Genomic DNA, 17,237 nt, shown 5'->3' with positions numbered 1-17,237 from the left:
TGACAGGGACCCTTCAATGACATGGGTAATGAAACTAAAGCAAACGGTGGTTGAAGGATTGGTACCATATAGAAACATTCTTAGAGAAATTAAAAAGCAAAATGTTAGAAAGAAATTACAATGTATTTCTATAAAGTTACTCCAAGTTTGTGCCTGCCTCCTGCCTCCCCTTCCACCTCCTCCACCTCTGCCAAACCTGAGACAAGACCAACCCTTCCTCTTGCTCCTCCTTGGCCTACTCAAAATGATGATGATGAGAATGAAGACCTTTATGATGACCCACTTCAACTTAATGAATAGTACATAATCATCATGCTGTACAGTTAATAAACTTACTTTTTGTGCATGTGTGTGAGTGTCTTCATGTGAAAGTCTAATAAATGTATGGCAAGAACTGTAGGAAACATTTTTGTGTCAACATCATCATCATAGCCTAAGTACCCATCACGTAGAACATTGTGCACAAGACTTGTATTGAAGTGGACACCCTATCCTTACAAAGGCATAAAGTGAGTGACATTTAATATAAAATTAATAATGTGTTAGTTTTCTTGCTGTTTTATAACTTTGTTTTCAAATAATTAGGTTACCATACAGTATGCCTCTCATAATTGGAGAAACTGTATATCAGCTTATTATAGGTAAGTGTTTTTTTTTTTAATGTAACAATGTTCCCAATACTGTATTATGAATATGACTATGATACTGTATCCCATAAAATTTTTATCATTATTAATTCATCAGTGTGTAGGCTAGTGTTTCTTAAAACAATCCTATTGCTTAATTACACTGGCCTAATTACATTAGGCCACCATAAAGCTATAACTGCTGCTTTTTTGTTATCAATGCATGAACTGTTATACCTGTGAACAAATATGAATTTCTTTTTCATATTATCTTTTCATTTTTTATTTTTGGTATTAGTAATATGTATAACATCTATACTGTTTTGTATTCTATGAGACAATACTGACAGATGATTCATCTTGTAATGAAAGATGACAAACTTATGGTATCAATAAATACAGTACAGTACTGTAAATGTATTTTCTCTGATTTTCTTAATAGCATTTTTTCTTTAGCTTAATTATTATAAAACACAGTATATAATACAGATAATATATGTGTTAATCAACTGTTTATATTATCAGTGAGGCTTTTAGTCAATAGAAGGCTATTAGTAATTAAGTTTTATGGATTCAAAAATTATACATTTATTTTCTATTGGGGGGGGTCAGTGCCCCTAACTCCTGCATTGTTCAATTAATTCTTTACCATCTGTAATCACTTCCTCAGCCCATTTCACTTTTGCTTGCACTCACCTCATTTATGCTGTTGGCATAAATTATGTTGGCAAAAAATTACACATATGTTACATTTTATATTTTATAGGCCAAACAATACCTTATATTCATATTATTTTATGAAATTGCCTTTTAAATCAATTAAGAAAAGAGAAAAAATATGCATTTATAGTAACATAATTACCTTTACTGGTGTTTGTTCTTTTGCAATGTTGAAACAGTGGCTTCTTAATGACTTATTACCAATCTGAGAAACAGAGAACATATGAAGTGGTGGTAAACATCAGTCAGCCCTGAGCTTAGCACTATTTAATAGCCATCATTGACCAAGATGTTAGATTTGAAAGTGCTCTCTTTAGAATTCATGACGACAAAAAGTTGAGCTGACAACACATCAGGGAATATGAAATAGAATTTAGAGTGACCTTGGAAAGGAAGGAACAGATTCATTGATATTAGAAAGAAGCAGATTAGGGAGAAGAAATGCAATATGCTTTAGGACAAATAAATCCTTCCAGACAAAGCTACATAATCAGGAGAGAGGCAGGCTAGATACAAATAAGAGTCCAAACACCCTGTCAATTAAGGAATATTTTGCAATTCATGAGATACCTGGAGAACAACTAAAAAAGAAAAAGACTGGGTTAATAGTTAATTTGAATATGAGTAAATGGTGTAGGACTGGTTTTGAAATTCTGGAAACAGGCTATAATGGGGGGAGTATGATTAGAAATTAGTCTTGCCTCTTTAGCTCTCATTAAGCCCTTATTTTGGTCACATTGTTGTCTCTGTATTTTTGTGCTTCATAGCCTAAGAGAAAATAAGCAAAATCCAATGACTTAAAGAAGGTAAAAGGGCACATAAGGAAACCCTAACAATAGCTGTTGTGGGTGCACCATTCTTTCAGATCCTTTCCAATGTTCCCAGAAGTCACCTACTCGAAGACCCTCTCCAAGAAAACTTGGAGTGAGACAGGAGAGATAACTGGACTCTATTGTACCTTTTAATCCTGCTGGTTCTACGTAGTTCTCTAAACAGAGCATTGGGTTTTTTTTTGTTTGTTTGTTTGTTTGTTTGTTTTAAAAAAAAAGCTTCCCGGAGACACAGATCTGCCTACTAAGAAGCTATCTGCTCCCTTCTTATCTGTTAGATTGAAAATCTCTGAAGTGCAGAGAATCTCTCTCTCCCTCTTTATGTATCTTTACCCTTTCCTTGGTAACTAAAAAGCTTCCTAACACTTAACATAAAGGAAGAAAATATTCCAAAGAGGTAAGATTTTTTCTTTTCTTCATTTCAAAGTTTTATGGGATTGCCTCAACGCACAGCTGTGACTTCATATTTTTCTTTTGTCTTTAAATTATTATAAGAGAGAGGAATGTAGCCAAATTAATATTATAAGGGGAGAATACAGGGTAGGTAGCTTTTGAAATCTTAGACATACTAATGAAGCCCTTAGAGCCACAGTTTCATCATCAGTTAAAAGGGATATTGATAATATTCACTCTACTGACCTTAGAGGTTTACTAGGAAGATGCAATGATAATCCTAAATGGGAATATTTTTTGTGCTCTAAAGGAATATAAAAATACAAGTTATATTCTAAAAGTGGATCTCTAACTAGAAATTGGGGTTCAGAAATGAAGAGGGTCAGGCCATGAACTACTTTTAGATAATTTTTAGGGAGTTATTCTCGATAACATACCAATTTACTAATGAATTTGCAAAGAACACTCTGAGTCTGTGCAACTGTGATAAAAGCTGGCTCATTTCTTTCCTTGGTTGTATTTACATGACTGAAAGAATCTGAAGCAATCAGAAGTAACTGTCTGTTGTGCCTTAAACTGATGGTCCTGCAGGGAAGGCGGTAGCAGCTGGATGAACCATAGCAAATGGGAGCAAAGGCACCTTTTGTCCTGTCCAATCCTCCCTGCTCTTGTGATGCTTTGGCTCCCAAGTGTCCTATTGTCTCCAAACATGCTGCCTTTGTGTTCTTAGTGGTGAGTGTTAAACTAGAAAGGCTGGAGGCAAGACAAAAACACTGGGTCAGCCAAAATAAAAATCTCACAGTTTTAGAAAAGATTTCCTCAGTAATGGTAAATTCTTTGTGCTCATTTTTCAAAAACAAACAAACGAAAATCCTGAATATATATTTTCAATAACAGTGCTTCTCCAGTGATATAAGAATTAATTATTCAAATTGAACTTGCTAGTGGTTTGATGTTTAACTTTTAAATTTAATAAATTACTAGTGTGTTAATAAACAATAAGATTTAATTTCTTTCATGGAGGACTTAAAAGTATAAACCCTTTAATTTCTAAACATATTATATTTCCCTTTATAAAGAAACAAAAATATTACCTACAAGAAACTGCACCTTAACCAAGTTTTTACCATAATCTGTGCCTGGTTCCTTTTTTTTCTTATTATACTGTGCTGACAGCAAGGTTACTCCTTTGCGTTATCCAAGAACCAATGGATTTAGATGGAAGAACTTTTTGAAACAGCAGTTTAGCCTAAAAGGGACAATCCCATTGAAAGGTTTGTCTAGGCAGAGTTATCATTCATTTAGCTACCTTGAAACACAAGCTAATAAATACAAAATCTACTTTCAGCTGTCCTAGAGTTTTCAAAATACTTCTCAGTGGCGATTTCATTGAAGTAAGTTCATCTCACCAGAACTTAGAGAAAGAGAAAGGGGAGGGAGGAACCCTTTGATTTAAACTATTTAATTTCTTCTATTTCTTCTTCGACATAATGTGACATAGCAGAAACGAACAAATTTTATTTGATTTAAACTTTATCTATACATGGTTTGTCTTTAATGATTACAACTCTTATGTTTTGTTTTTGTTTTCTTTTTTGGAGGAGATAATAGGTTTATTTATTTTTAATGGAGGTATTGGGGATTGAACACAGGACCTTACGCATGCTAAGCATGCACTCTACCCCTGAGCTAGACCTTGTTTGTTTTTTTTTTTAAATGACGTTCTAATATGCTGTTCTATCTTGTATAGTTCAGAGAGATTGCTTTTTAGATTGGGGTTCAGAAATGTTATCACCTACACCTCCCAAATTTTCCTGCTTACATGCCTGCCCCATCAAAAATGCTGTGCAAACATACAAAGTAAGGAAAACTGGAACTTAGAATAATCAACTCAATGTAAGAAAAGAAACATTTTTAAATTAACAAGAAATTCTCATGGAGATAAAATGTATTCACCGTAAGGTGTTCAGTACAGTTGACAAAATTACTTTTTATATCTGGCTTTTCTATCTGTACAAGGATGATTACATCAAAGGAGAATTTGATAAGACTGTGAGATGATATAAGTAAATGGGCTTTCCTTTTTCCATATTCTGCTATACAGGTATATATATATCATAGAATCACTTTGCTAACGCTGGTTAATGAACCCCCTCCGGAGTTTCTGGATGAAATCTGAAACCACTTCCCATATACAGAGGTCGGGGAAATACCTAAGAAAGAGGCAGACCACTCTAGATTAGTAGGCGGCAGGTTCAGCCAGTAAGGGAACTTACTTAGCAGGCCTAACTTGGGCCACTGAAAAATGGATAGATCTCTGCACCCGCCCTCTAAATCTTAAATGTTCTTACATAAGACTTAACTGGATTCAGTCACATATGCAGTCATGATGGTCTCAACACAGCATCATTTTTGTAAGGCAGCTTCTAGGACATGGAAGGCAATCAGAGCGTACATTCCAAAAACAGGGAAGGGGGAAAGGAGCCCCAACTACCCAAGTCCAGCAATCAGGTCAAACTAGCAGTCACGGCTTCTTGATGACCTCCTTCAACAGCTGATGATATTTGGATATTATGAACTATATCTACTCGTGCATAACAGATTTCATTTCTCCATGACAACCAGATTAAACTTAGTCCATGGCCCAATCACCAAAGTCAATTAACAGACAATCATCAGAACTTACTCCTCTCTCCGAAGCTAAATTAGCAGCTTCTGTCTGTGGTTGCTTCAGAAATCATTTCTCAATCCATTCAAAGGCCAGTGGTTGCTCTTGAGGCTCTACTCTGTTAGTGCCCCATTATCAGAAACTTTGCTGGAGCCCTCAGGCCAAAGTTCTTAGTGCCTAGTCCATATGGACAACCCAGCACCCCTTCACATAAACAATCGAAAAACTTAGTCCTCTGAACCTCATAAGCCTGCAATTCTCCCAGTTTTTAGGACTATATCCACCTTCTAAAATAAGGTTATTTTCCTCTTCTACCTTTGAAGTACTCTTCCTTCATTTCCTTCCACTTTTTAAGATGAATCCTTTCAAAACAAAGATCCAGGTAGTTGTCCTCAAAGATAAGCCTGTCAATGACACAAAGGCTTTGTTATCCTTCCGGGATCAAAAGGTTCTGTTGTTACCAACCCTCCTGAGTTGATCCCTTACAGGATCTTACTGCCCAATGTAGTTCGAAACCGAGTTAGTTTCCGAGGCAAAGGAAAGCGTTATTCTACAATCAAAAATGGAGAGGTGGAAGTTCTCACTAGAGAGCACACGCTCTCCGGGACAGGCGGTTGGCAGGATCTCGTCAGCGAGCAGGGGAGGGGGCGGAGTTCTCGCCAGGCAGGCGGGACTGTGCTGCTCCGGCTCCAGATCACTGCGCAGTCGCAGACCGTTACAGCCCGCCTGCTGTCGCCATCTTGAATTGCCGCGGCGGGCACAGAGCTTCTGCGCAAGACTCGCCAAGCTGAGGCGTCGGGCACGACCATTTTGCACTGGGAGCTCTGGTCTGAAACTGGAGGATGTGAGGCCTCTACACCAGGCGCCCTCTGAGCAGGTGAACCTAGACTAAGCACAAAGAAGGAAAAAAATGTTAGACTTAATCATCCATAATGTATCTTTATTCCCCGCAAATTGCTAATGGACTACCAGTGACAAATCCCTCCTCTGTCTTTTGTCTTGCTCCTCATTCTTGAGGGGCACGGGTCCATCTTCCGTTATTACTTCCTGCTGAATGTGGGCTTTGTCATAACCCTGGAGGAGGAGCAGAACGTCTCCCAGCCATCTTTAGTTGTTTGGCTGTCCCTAGACCTTAGCCCTAACTATTCGTATCCCTGAGCGACCATCCGTTTGTCTACTTTCTGGAGACAAGGAACACCAGACAATTTAAGACACATGGCCCAAGTATTAGCAGGAGAATAATGGTCTCACGTCAAATGTTTCCTAAAATGAAGGTATCTAGGTCTTTTGCCTGCAGGGAAGTGTGCCCTGATGTTGAGGCTCACTGCCGTGGCCTGAATCTCTCTGGTCATAGTTATATTGTTTTTCAGAAGAGAAGCTTCAGGTCAGCAAGGTTCACAGGATGTTAGTGTTTGGGGCCCCCTTCAGTGGAGTGTGATGTGCCCCCTGAGTGATCTCCTGCAACTTGAGGCCAGAATGGCTGGTTAGGATCAGCAAGTGGAGTCCGTTCCACTTAGAGGGAGCTGATCTTGTGGGCTGCTAGTTTCCCAGGGTTTTAGGTTTACCCAATCTCCTGGCCGGAAGGGGTGCAGGGCCAGGTCATTCATGAGTGCAGGCAGCACCTGGTCACCATACCCAGTGAGAGCTTTCATAGTTTCTCCTACCTAGAGGGCATGCTTGAGCTGTTGCATTTCAAAGGGATTAAGATATCCTTTTTCTTGGACTTGGGGAATGGGTCTACCATACAGGAGTTCAAATGCACTTCACTTTCATTTATCCCTTGGGGTTAAGCACTTGCAGAGCAGGACAATCAGGAGCAACATAATCGAATTTTCCTGAGTTTCTGACATAGCTTGGCTAAGGCCTGTTTCAAGGTCTAATTGGATCTCTCTACTTTCCCCAAAGATTGGGGTCTCCAGGCTTTGTGCAAGGTCCATTTTATGCCCAGGACACACGTTATTCCTTTCATCACTTGAGACACAAATGTTGAACCATTTTTGCTTTGTAGGCATCCTGGGAGCCCAAACCTGGGGATTATTTCTTTTAGTAATGCCTTAGCCACTTTAGCTGTCATTTAAGTTCTAATGGGGAATGCTTCTATTCACCCAGAAAATATGACTACTAGCACCAAGGAATAGCTGAAATTGCCTGGTACTCTCAGCATGACTGTGAAATCAGTCTGCAGATCTTCTTCAGGATATGTCCTTCTGATCTGGGTGGGCATTCTCTGGAGGCCTCTGAGGGGTCTGGTGTTGGGGTTGTTCATTGTGCAGATGGAGCATGTCTCAAGTATCTGACTGATTTTACTTTTTCCATGTCAGGAGTTAACCAGGACATCAGCTAACCAATTATATAGGGCTTCCCTCCCATAGTAAGTTCCTTGATGTACTTCCCTGATGGCTTGACAAGCTACTGTTTGGGGAAAGAAGTATTTCCCATGTTCATTAACTGACCTCCCAGAGCCCTAGATCTCTATTGAAGCCCCATTTTGGGGCTTTGTCTAGTGTTTTCTTTGTTTAGATTTGGGGATAGTTGGATGGATCTGGCCTTCAGGGTAGGAGGAGTAGTTGCCAAGTTACTGGTTCTAGGGCCATGCTTTTGGCAGTTGCATCCACCTTGTTTCCCTTTACCTCTGCATCCCCCTTTGGGTGACCCCTAAATGAATTACTGCCACTTTTGGAAGCTGTACTGCTTCTAAGAGCTTCAGTATGCTTAAGCCACGTTTTACCTGTTTGTTCTCCGCAGTAAACATACCTCTTTCCTTCCAAATAGCCCCATGTGCCTGCAGGCTGGCATATGCCTACCAGGAATCTGTGCAAATATTTAAGATCTTCTCTGTCCTGACCCCTAGGGCTGGGGTGAGGGCTACTGATTTTATCTTTTGGGCAGAAGTCCTTGTGGGTAGGCTTCTTGCTTCTATGACTTGGGTATAGGAGGTCACTGCGTATACCACTGGCCTTTCCCCCTGTCTCATAGAACTGCTCCTTGTCTGTGAACCATTCCTCTTCAGCATTTGGAAGAGGCTTACTTCCTTGGTCAGGGCGACTGAAATAGATCGTGTCTATGGTTTATATACAGTCATGCTCCAGAGGCCCCATTTCTGTGGGTAGCAGGGTGGTAAGATTTAGCATGTGACAGGTTTTTATGGTAGCCACTGGATTGTCTAAAAGTATAACCTGAACTTGAATCAACCTTCCAGGGGATAGCCATTCTGTTCCCTTAGAACTCACTAAAGCCTGAACCTGGTGTGGAATCCATATAATAATTGGCTGACCAAACATTAACTTCTCAGCGTCATTTTGGAATGCCGATGTAACTGCTACAGCTTGTAGGCAAGGAGGCCATCCATTAGCGGTCTGATCTAATTGTTTAGAGAATAAGCAACCACCTGAGTAAGGGGTCTTAGATTTTGAGGTAATACCCCCAAGGGCGATTCCCTTGCTCTAATGAATATAAAGGTCAAAGGGTTTAGTTAAATCTGGGGGTGGGGGGCAGGGTAGGGGCCTAAAGTAACTGCTTTTTCTGTTCTTGAAAGGACACTTTGCATTCTGAATTCCATTCAAAAGAGTCATCATCCTTTCCTTTCACCTTTTTGTATAGAGGCTTTGCTATTAGACCATAGTTAGGGATCCAGATGCAGCAAAACCTGGTTATTCCCAGGAAATTCCTAAACTGTCTTCTAGTTTTAGAAGGGGCGAGGCTGCAAATATATCCTCTCCTTTTCTGGTATAGCTTTCTCTGACCTTCTGTGAGAATGAAGCCTAAGTAGGTCACCCTAGTTTGTGATATTTGAGGGGTTTTTTTTTTGGACACCTGTACCCTTTATCAGCTAGGTGGTTCAGGGTGGTTACAGTATTTTTGTCAGAGGCCTCCTTAGTAGGACTGGTGATTAGCACGTCGTCTACATACTGGAGGAGAGTGCTCGCCTCCAGATGTAGATCTTTTAGGTCTTTGGTTAAAGTTTCCCCAAAGATGGTGGGGGAGGTGGGGAAATTTTTAAACCCTTGGGGCAGAACTGTCCAGCAGTATTGTTTTTGATGTGTATTTGAGTCCTGCCCTGCAAAAGCAAAAATTTCCTGTGACTCTGCGGCTAATGGAATACAGAAGAAGCCATCTTTTAAATCTAATACAGAATGCCAGGTCCTAGTGGACGGTAGGGTGACCAGCAGGTTTAGGGATTAGGGACTACTGGGATGTATATCCTTAGTGGCTTCATTGACTGCCCTGAGGTCCTGTACCATTCCGAACCCAGTATTCCCCACTGGGTTTCTTTACTAGGAAAATGAGGGTATTGCAGGCTGATTGGCATGGTCTAAGAAAAGGCCCTGGTCAGTTAAGTCCTGTGTAACAGGGGCAATGCCCAACAAGGCCTCTGATGGAGAGGGTAATGTTTTCTTCCTTCCTTTCTTCCTTTCTTTCTTTCTTTCTTTCTTTCTTTTTTTAATGGAAGTACTGGGGATTGAACCCAGGATCTTGTGCACGCTGATCATGCACTCTACCATTGAGCTATACCCACACCCCTCAAGGGTACTGTTTTCTATTAGGCTATGAATGTCTGGGTTTTAGATAGACTAACAGGTGACTAGCTCTTAAAGCTTGCCCTGCCTGTCCCTAGCCCAGACCTTGGGGTTTTTTTCCTGGGACGTTGACGTGCTCTGTCCAGGGAAGTTTGTCCTCAGCAATTAACATTATCGTCTGACTCTGGGGGCTATGCTGTATGCAGACCACACCAGGTCATCAGGTTGCTGGGCAGAATCGCTCTGAGTTCAGCTGAAGGCTGTCGCCATTCTCCTCTGTCACAGTGTACTCAAAGGTCAGAGTTAATCATTCTCACCTGAACTTTCCAGAGTTTCTGGTGTCCTCCTGCTGGAGCCAGGGTGAGCCCAGAGTCTGGTGAGTGGGTGCAGGCAGAAGGGCCATGGTCTGTCCTTTTGTGTTCACCAGAATTTTGTTACTGATCCACCTGGGTTGGTCTTCAATAAGGGTCCTTCTGCCTGATGTTGTTTGAGCCAATAAAATGAGACCAAGTTCGGTTCAGAAGCAAAGGAAAGCTTTATTCTTTGATCAAAGAATGGAAAGGCTCAAGCTTGCACACTGGAGCACGTGTTCTACCCAGGCTGTTGGTGGGGCTGCTTTACAGGGTTCTTGTCAGTGGAGAAGGGGAATGGGTGCAGCATTTCTGCACATGGCCTGCTGAACTGAGTTGTTGGGTGCAGCCATTTCTCACTAGGAACTCTGGCCTGAAGTGCTGGGTGCGAGGCTTCTGCACACAGTACCCAAGACCAAGTGCCACTAGACTAAGCACAATGGAAAGAAAAAGTTTAGGCTTTTATTACTCAGATGCTATTTTTATTTCCCGTGAATTGTTAATGGGCTTTGCTGGTGATACTGGTTGATAATAATAAAAAATTAGGAGAAACAAGGCAGGTACTTTTACAGTAGGTTATTTTGCCCTATAAAATTTTCAATAAATGAACTTGCTACACACATTTTCTCTATTACATCTCCTTAATAGTAGACATTTGAACAAAGAAAATCTGGTAGTATCATAGCTTTAAGTCTCAGGAAGCCCCTAGTGGTACAAACTTTTTTTTCTAGTAGCCACTTGTTAGGAGTTTGTTGTTAAGTGTTTCTGCCACAGTTGGGCAGAGGTAGAATCAGTAGAAAACAGACACAATCACATCCAAAAGAGACCTTGGATATGAATTAGGTCCATGCTCCCAGTTTTACAGATGAACAAATGGTGATCCAGAGAGGTCAGGTATCCGTCCAAGATCATAGAGTCAGTTAGTGTTAAGGCAACAACTCTGTTTAAATCTCCTGGCTTAGAGGTGTGGGAGCTGTAAGCAGAAAGGACATGGAGTTACACAGAACTGGTTTTGTACTTATCCTCTGGGAAAATTGGGTAATATTACTTATGTAATCCGAGTCTTCTTTCCGTCTTCAAACTTCACATTCTAATAAATACCTTGCAGGGTTGTTCAGAGGATAAGATAAAATGAAAAATGTGATTACAGTGATGTGCTGGTAAATGCTTAACAAAATCAGCTGTTGGAGTTGATGGAGGAGCCAGGATTTGTAGCATTTATTTGATGATTTTCATGGTATAAATATTCCTCCTCTTGTGAATTTTAAGATTCCAACAGTTTAAAAAAATGGCTGGCAAGATTCCTGAAAGTTTAACAATTGCCTCTCACAAGTCCATATGAGCTGGCACAGGCTGGCTCCAGCACACCACAGACTATGAAACACTTGGCATATAATAGATACTCAGTAAGTATTAGTTGCCCTCTCACCCTCACAAGGCACAGGTTCTTTCTACTGTACTGTATAACTATTGCTTGATGAACACTGCCTCTTTGAGTTTCCCAAGAAATGAAATTCATTGTAACTTATGTAAATAAAATGAACTTTCATGTGAAGATGGCTGCATAGTATTCACTACTTTTGAAGGTATATGTGAAATGGTTTTTCTAACAATATGGAGTGTCCCAGAATTCACCTTCTAGGGCCCTTGTGCCATCCCAAAGAGATAGGTTGACATGGTCTGGAACAGCTAAGACTGAGGTAAATATAAATTTATGGTCTCTATGGGACCATAAAGCAGAAGAGACATGGGGATTCCAAATTGGAACCTTGAATGAAAGGAAGATGCTCTGAATTATAACTGAACTCTTTCTCACATAAGCCACTCTATGTAGCATAGTCCAGGATGGGTAGAAGTGACACATTTATTTACTGTTTCTTAATGCTTCCCCTGAACAATTCCAGGCAGGGCAGCTGTCCTATTTGCTTGCTTGCTTGCTTTAAAGATGCACCATGAACCTCCATTTCTAGCCAAGAAGGAGTAAAGGGTACAAACTTGCCCTCTCATTGTAAACAGCTAGAAAACTGGACATAACATATGTGAAACAACTGTTTTCAGACATTGGGACCCCAAGTGTACTCAAGATTGTGATCCCTGAGAGAAACAATTGAAATGAGCCCCCAGTTTTCCTGGTTTTCTGCCTGAAAGTAAGGTTGCCAGAAAAAATGTGGAATGACTTGTTAAATTTGAATTTCAGTTACATAATGAATCATTTTTTAGTATAAATATGTATAAAAATGTAATACTGGGTTTTTGTTTGTTAAATCCAGCTACCCTGCCTGGAGGCAATTTTTAAACCACAACAAAGGGAGAAGAAACTCAAATGAAGCATGCTAATTTCAACAGGATGAGGAGACAAAAATCTAGTTTGAAGAGGATAAGGTGGCTGGAATTTGCAGGGCAGAACAGTATAGGGGAGCACGCTGCACAAGGAAAGAGCCCTAGACATTTTCACAAGAGTTCCTTTGGTTCCTTGGTTGAATATTACTCTACGTATGCTTAGAGCGAAAGTCTACAAGGCCAAGCAAAGAACAGTGACTGAGGTGTTCACAGAGAACTTGGGAACATTTAAATTTCATCCATCCAGAGAGTCAGAGAGACTTTTTTTTTTTTTTTAATTTGGTATAGTCAATTTATAGTGTTGTGTCAGTTTTGGGTGTGCAGCAAAGTGATTCAATTATGTATGTGTATATATGAATGTATATATTCATTCTTTTTCAGATTCTTTTCCATTGTACATTATTACAAGATATTTAATATAGTTCCCTGTGCCATACAGTATGTCCTGTTGTTTATCTATTTTACATTTAGTAGTGTGTATATATTAATCCCAAACTCCTAATTTATCCCCCCTAACCACTTTCCCCTTTGGTAACCATATGTTATGTTTTTTATGTCTGTGAGTCTATTTTTGATTTGTAAATAAGTTCATTTGTGTCATTAAAAAAACTCCATATATAAGAGATATCATATGATATTTGTCTGTCAGACTTAACTTCACTTAGTATGATAATCTCTAAGTCCATCCATATTGCTGCAAGTGGCATTATTTCATTCTTTTTTATGGCTGAGTAGTATTCTATTCTGTGTGTGTGTGCGTGTGCGCGCGCGCACGCACATACACACACACACACACACACACACTCATCTTCTTTATCCAGTCGTCTGTCAATGAACATTTAAGTTGCTTCCATGTCTTGGCTATTGTAAATAGTGCTGCTGTGAATATTGAGGTGCGTGTATCTTTTCGAATTATGAGTTTTCTCCAGATATATACCCAGGAGTAGGATTGTTGGATCATATGGTAAGTCTTTTTAGTTTTTTAAGGAAACCCCTTACTGTTCTCCATAGTGGCTACACCAATTTACACTCCCACCTGCAGTGTAGGAGAGTTCCTTTTCAGAGAGACTTTTTTGAACATTTGGGGCCATCAGAGGAAATCTGACAAGGATATCTTAGTAGCAAGGCTATACCCTCCCCCCGTCATTGATGCTTTATAATCAGAATAAAAAGTAAATGTATTTTTGCTGCTAAAGGCACTAAATTTCTATTGAAGAAGTTTTGACTTAACTTCTATATTATTCTCTATAGCTGTTTTCTTTTCACATTGCTCTTGAAACACAAGAAAAAAACATGTGTCTTATTTTTAATTTTACCCCTTATCTCTCCCTTTCTTCCTTTACTTTCCTCTCTTTCTCTTCATTTGAATCCCATTTAAAATCTTCTCTCCTAAGTCAACAATAGATAATTTTACCAAGTTGTTACATCATTTTAACTTGGAAAATAAAAATAAACAGTAACCACCAAATAATCCACGTTTATTATCTCATGGTGAAAAGTGAAATCTCTTGTATCAGGAAATAACTTGATTTGTTGATTCATCATGAGGTTAAACAGAGTCCAGCCTGCTCTGACACAGCTGTGTTGGTGGTGCAGGGCTAGCCAGGTTTGCTTATTTAAATTAACTGACTGAAATTTGGGCCTCTCAAAAAGTATGTTTTAAGAAGCTTGTGGTAGGAACAGTGCCAAGAGAATACATTTTCTCCTATTGCCAACCTCCAGTTGGGTTGGTGAATACATGCATGAAGAGGGCATGCAAGGACATTCTCCTGTCACTATCATGTCCAATATGACATTGGATTGCATCATATTTTAAATTCAAATGCCATTAGCCATGCCCAAGACTTAGCATTTTAAAACACAGCCTCTGAGAATGAAGAAATTCTGAAGACGATGCCAGAAACCAACATCAAGTTCAAATCAAACTGTTTACCACAGACTTTAGCAGATTCGGGTCTCACTGTCTTGGGAGGGACTAAAATCTCCTAGATTAACCTCTTTTGTGAACAAGTTGAGAAACCAATTGAACCCATGCTGAAGGTCTTTTGCATATACCCTGAGGGTTGCCACAAACCTTCCCTTTGTGAAAAACTGCAGTATCTGTGAAGCATAATAAAACAAGGTATGTCTGTACTAAATAGTACATTAAATAAATAATAATGAATTTATTTTTGAATACTCACATCCTAATTTTGCTCCCAACCAATTTAGAGGATGGAAAACATTTTAAAAGCAATAGTTGTAAAGAAAAAAGTCATACTGGCAGCTTATGAAACATAGTCTCTCCTCAAAAATCAACCCCTAAAACTAATTTCAGTGGTTCACTGGTTGAATGAATTATGTTACTGTGTATTTGCTTAGCAGAGGTAAACTTCTTTGAAACTAAGCCATCAATCTTCAAGTATTTTTACACTTACTAAACCAAATGCTGTGACAGTGATGCTACAAAGTAATGATCTTAGCTTTTTTTTTTTTTTTTTTTTTCCTTCCTTTTTTCCAACTGTGACTCACCTGACTGTATAACTGACTTTTAGGGCTCTTTCTAATGACAGAGCTCAATACAATAGTCTCCTGTTTGGGGTTCACTCAGTTTCTTAAATTTGCACATTTCTGTCTTTTGCCAAATGTGGGGAATTTTTGCAATTATTGCTTTGAATACTTTTTGTCCTGCCCTTTTTCTTCTCTCCTTCTGGGATTCTAATGACATGAATATTGTACCTTTTGTTATAGTTCCACAGGTTCCTAAGGTTCTGTTTTTCCTTCCTGTCTGTTTTCTTTCTGTTGTTCATATTAGATAGCTTCTGTTCTCTCAAGTTCATTGACCCTCTAATCTCTCCATTCTATGTTGATCCCACTGATTGAATTTTTATTTTGATTCTTGCATTTTTCAGGTCTAAAATTTCCGTTTTGTTCTTCTTTATATCTTCTATTTCTTTGCTAAGGTTTTTTGATTCTTTTCCACTAGTTTCAAATGTGTTTGTAATTGCTTGTTGAAGCTTTTTTTTTTTATGACGGCTGCTTTAAAATCCTTGTCAGAAAATTCTAGCATCAACATAATCTTGGTATTGATGTCAGTTTTGATTATCTGTTCTCATTTAAGTTAAGATTTTCCTGGTTCCTGATATGAGTGATTTTCAATTGTATCTTGGACATTTTTTGCTATTATGTTATGAGATTCTGGATGATACTTAAATCTGCTGTTTTAGCAGGTCTTCTATGACACCACATCACTGGAGAAAGGATGGTGATACCTTCTTGTATTACTGTCAGGTGGCATGGAAGTCCAAATTCCCCACTTGGCCTTCATTGAACCCTGGGAAGGAGAAGGGAACCTCATTATTGCTGGGTCAGAGTAGGAATTCAGACTCTCTACTAAGCCTCTGCTGATACTACAAGGGGCTGAGAACCCTAGTTATGGCTGGAATGTGATAAAAGTCCTGGTTTCCCTCTCAGCCCTCTCTGATACCACCTTGACAGGGAGGGGCGCTTCAACCAGAGGGTGGGGATGGAAGCCCTGGCTCCCCACATGGTCTTTACTCACAATCTGGGGCAGAGTTTAGGGGTAGTCTCACTCCTGTACAGTGGGGATCAAAGTCCCAACTCCCCACTGGGCCTTTTTAACACTACCTAGGAGGGAGAGGAAGAAGAATGCCTTGTTATAGCTGGGCAAGGACATAAGTCTAGGCTCTTCACTCACACTTTTTCTGTAGCATTTGGGTGGAGTAGAACAATCATTGTCTAAAAGCTTTCTGTTCTGCTAGGCTGCCCCTTTCCTTGTCAGGTAGCTAGAGAGAACCGATTTTTCTCGAGGCTTTTTTGTCTATATACCTACTGGCTTTTCCAGTCAGCCTGCTTCCCTAGAACCCAAGGAGGCAAGGAGAAAACTCGCATCCCCATATCCTTCCTTGGGTCCGGAGATCCACAGTAGGTCTACCTCTTTGGCTCTATATTTTAGAATCTTCATAGATTTGTTTTGTATACAATGTCTAGGGCCTTTAGCTGTCCTTAGCCAGAGGAACAAGATGATGTGTGTTTGCTCCATTATGTCCTGGAACAAGAAACTCAATATTGGATTCCGGTGGTTCCACTTTCATTGCCATGGCATCATAAGGCAACAGTCCCAAGAAGGAAAATGAACACTTGAGTCCATATACTTTTATTGCTAATACCTACTGTCCCTAACTTCTAGTACATCTGGGTGGATCGAAAAGATTTTAGCTTCACACCCAACACAACAGTTTTCCCCTTCTAGTGTCAGTGCAGCAGGTGGCAACGAGACAGTTCTGGTGCCAGAAATCTAAATTTCCCCGGTGTTGAGTTGTTTGCCTCTGGCTTGGGAAATGAGGCCCAAGAAAGGCTTGGGAAATTAGCGGTGCTTCTTCAGGGAACGTAGCTGCCAAGGCAAAATCTCTGTTGTCAATCATGAAGACTCCACCTGATTTTGTGGCATGTTACAACTTAACTGACACTTCGTCTCTGCAGATAAATTCTGTGTTTGGGCAGGAGAAGGAACCATAACTTTTATATATTTCAAATGTACTCTCTAACAACCAACAGAAGCACTTCAAGCCTTGAAATCCTTGCTGTTGGCACACAGTTCAAATAGCAATTGGGGCTGCCACTTAAGGAAGGCAGTTTGTGCATTGCACAAAGGCACTCAGGCAATGGGACAACAGGAAGCTAAGATCCAGCCCAGGCTCCTCTTGCCAAATCATGTACCCACAGTGCTGCATCACTCAGAGGGGGTGCCTTTTTCAGATTTGCACAAAGCTTCCCTATAAGCAATCAGCTGG

Source organism: Camelus ferus, chromosome 4 (genome assembly GCF_009834535.1).
Source record: "Camelus ferus isolate YT-003-E chromosome 4, BCGSAC_Cfer_1.0, whole genome shotgun sequence".
Taxonomy (NCBI): Eukaryota; Metazoa; Chordata; class Mammalia; order Artiodactyla; family Camelidae; genus Camelus; species Camelus ferus.
Note: the sequence above shows the minus strand (reverse complement) of the source record.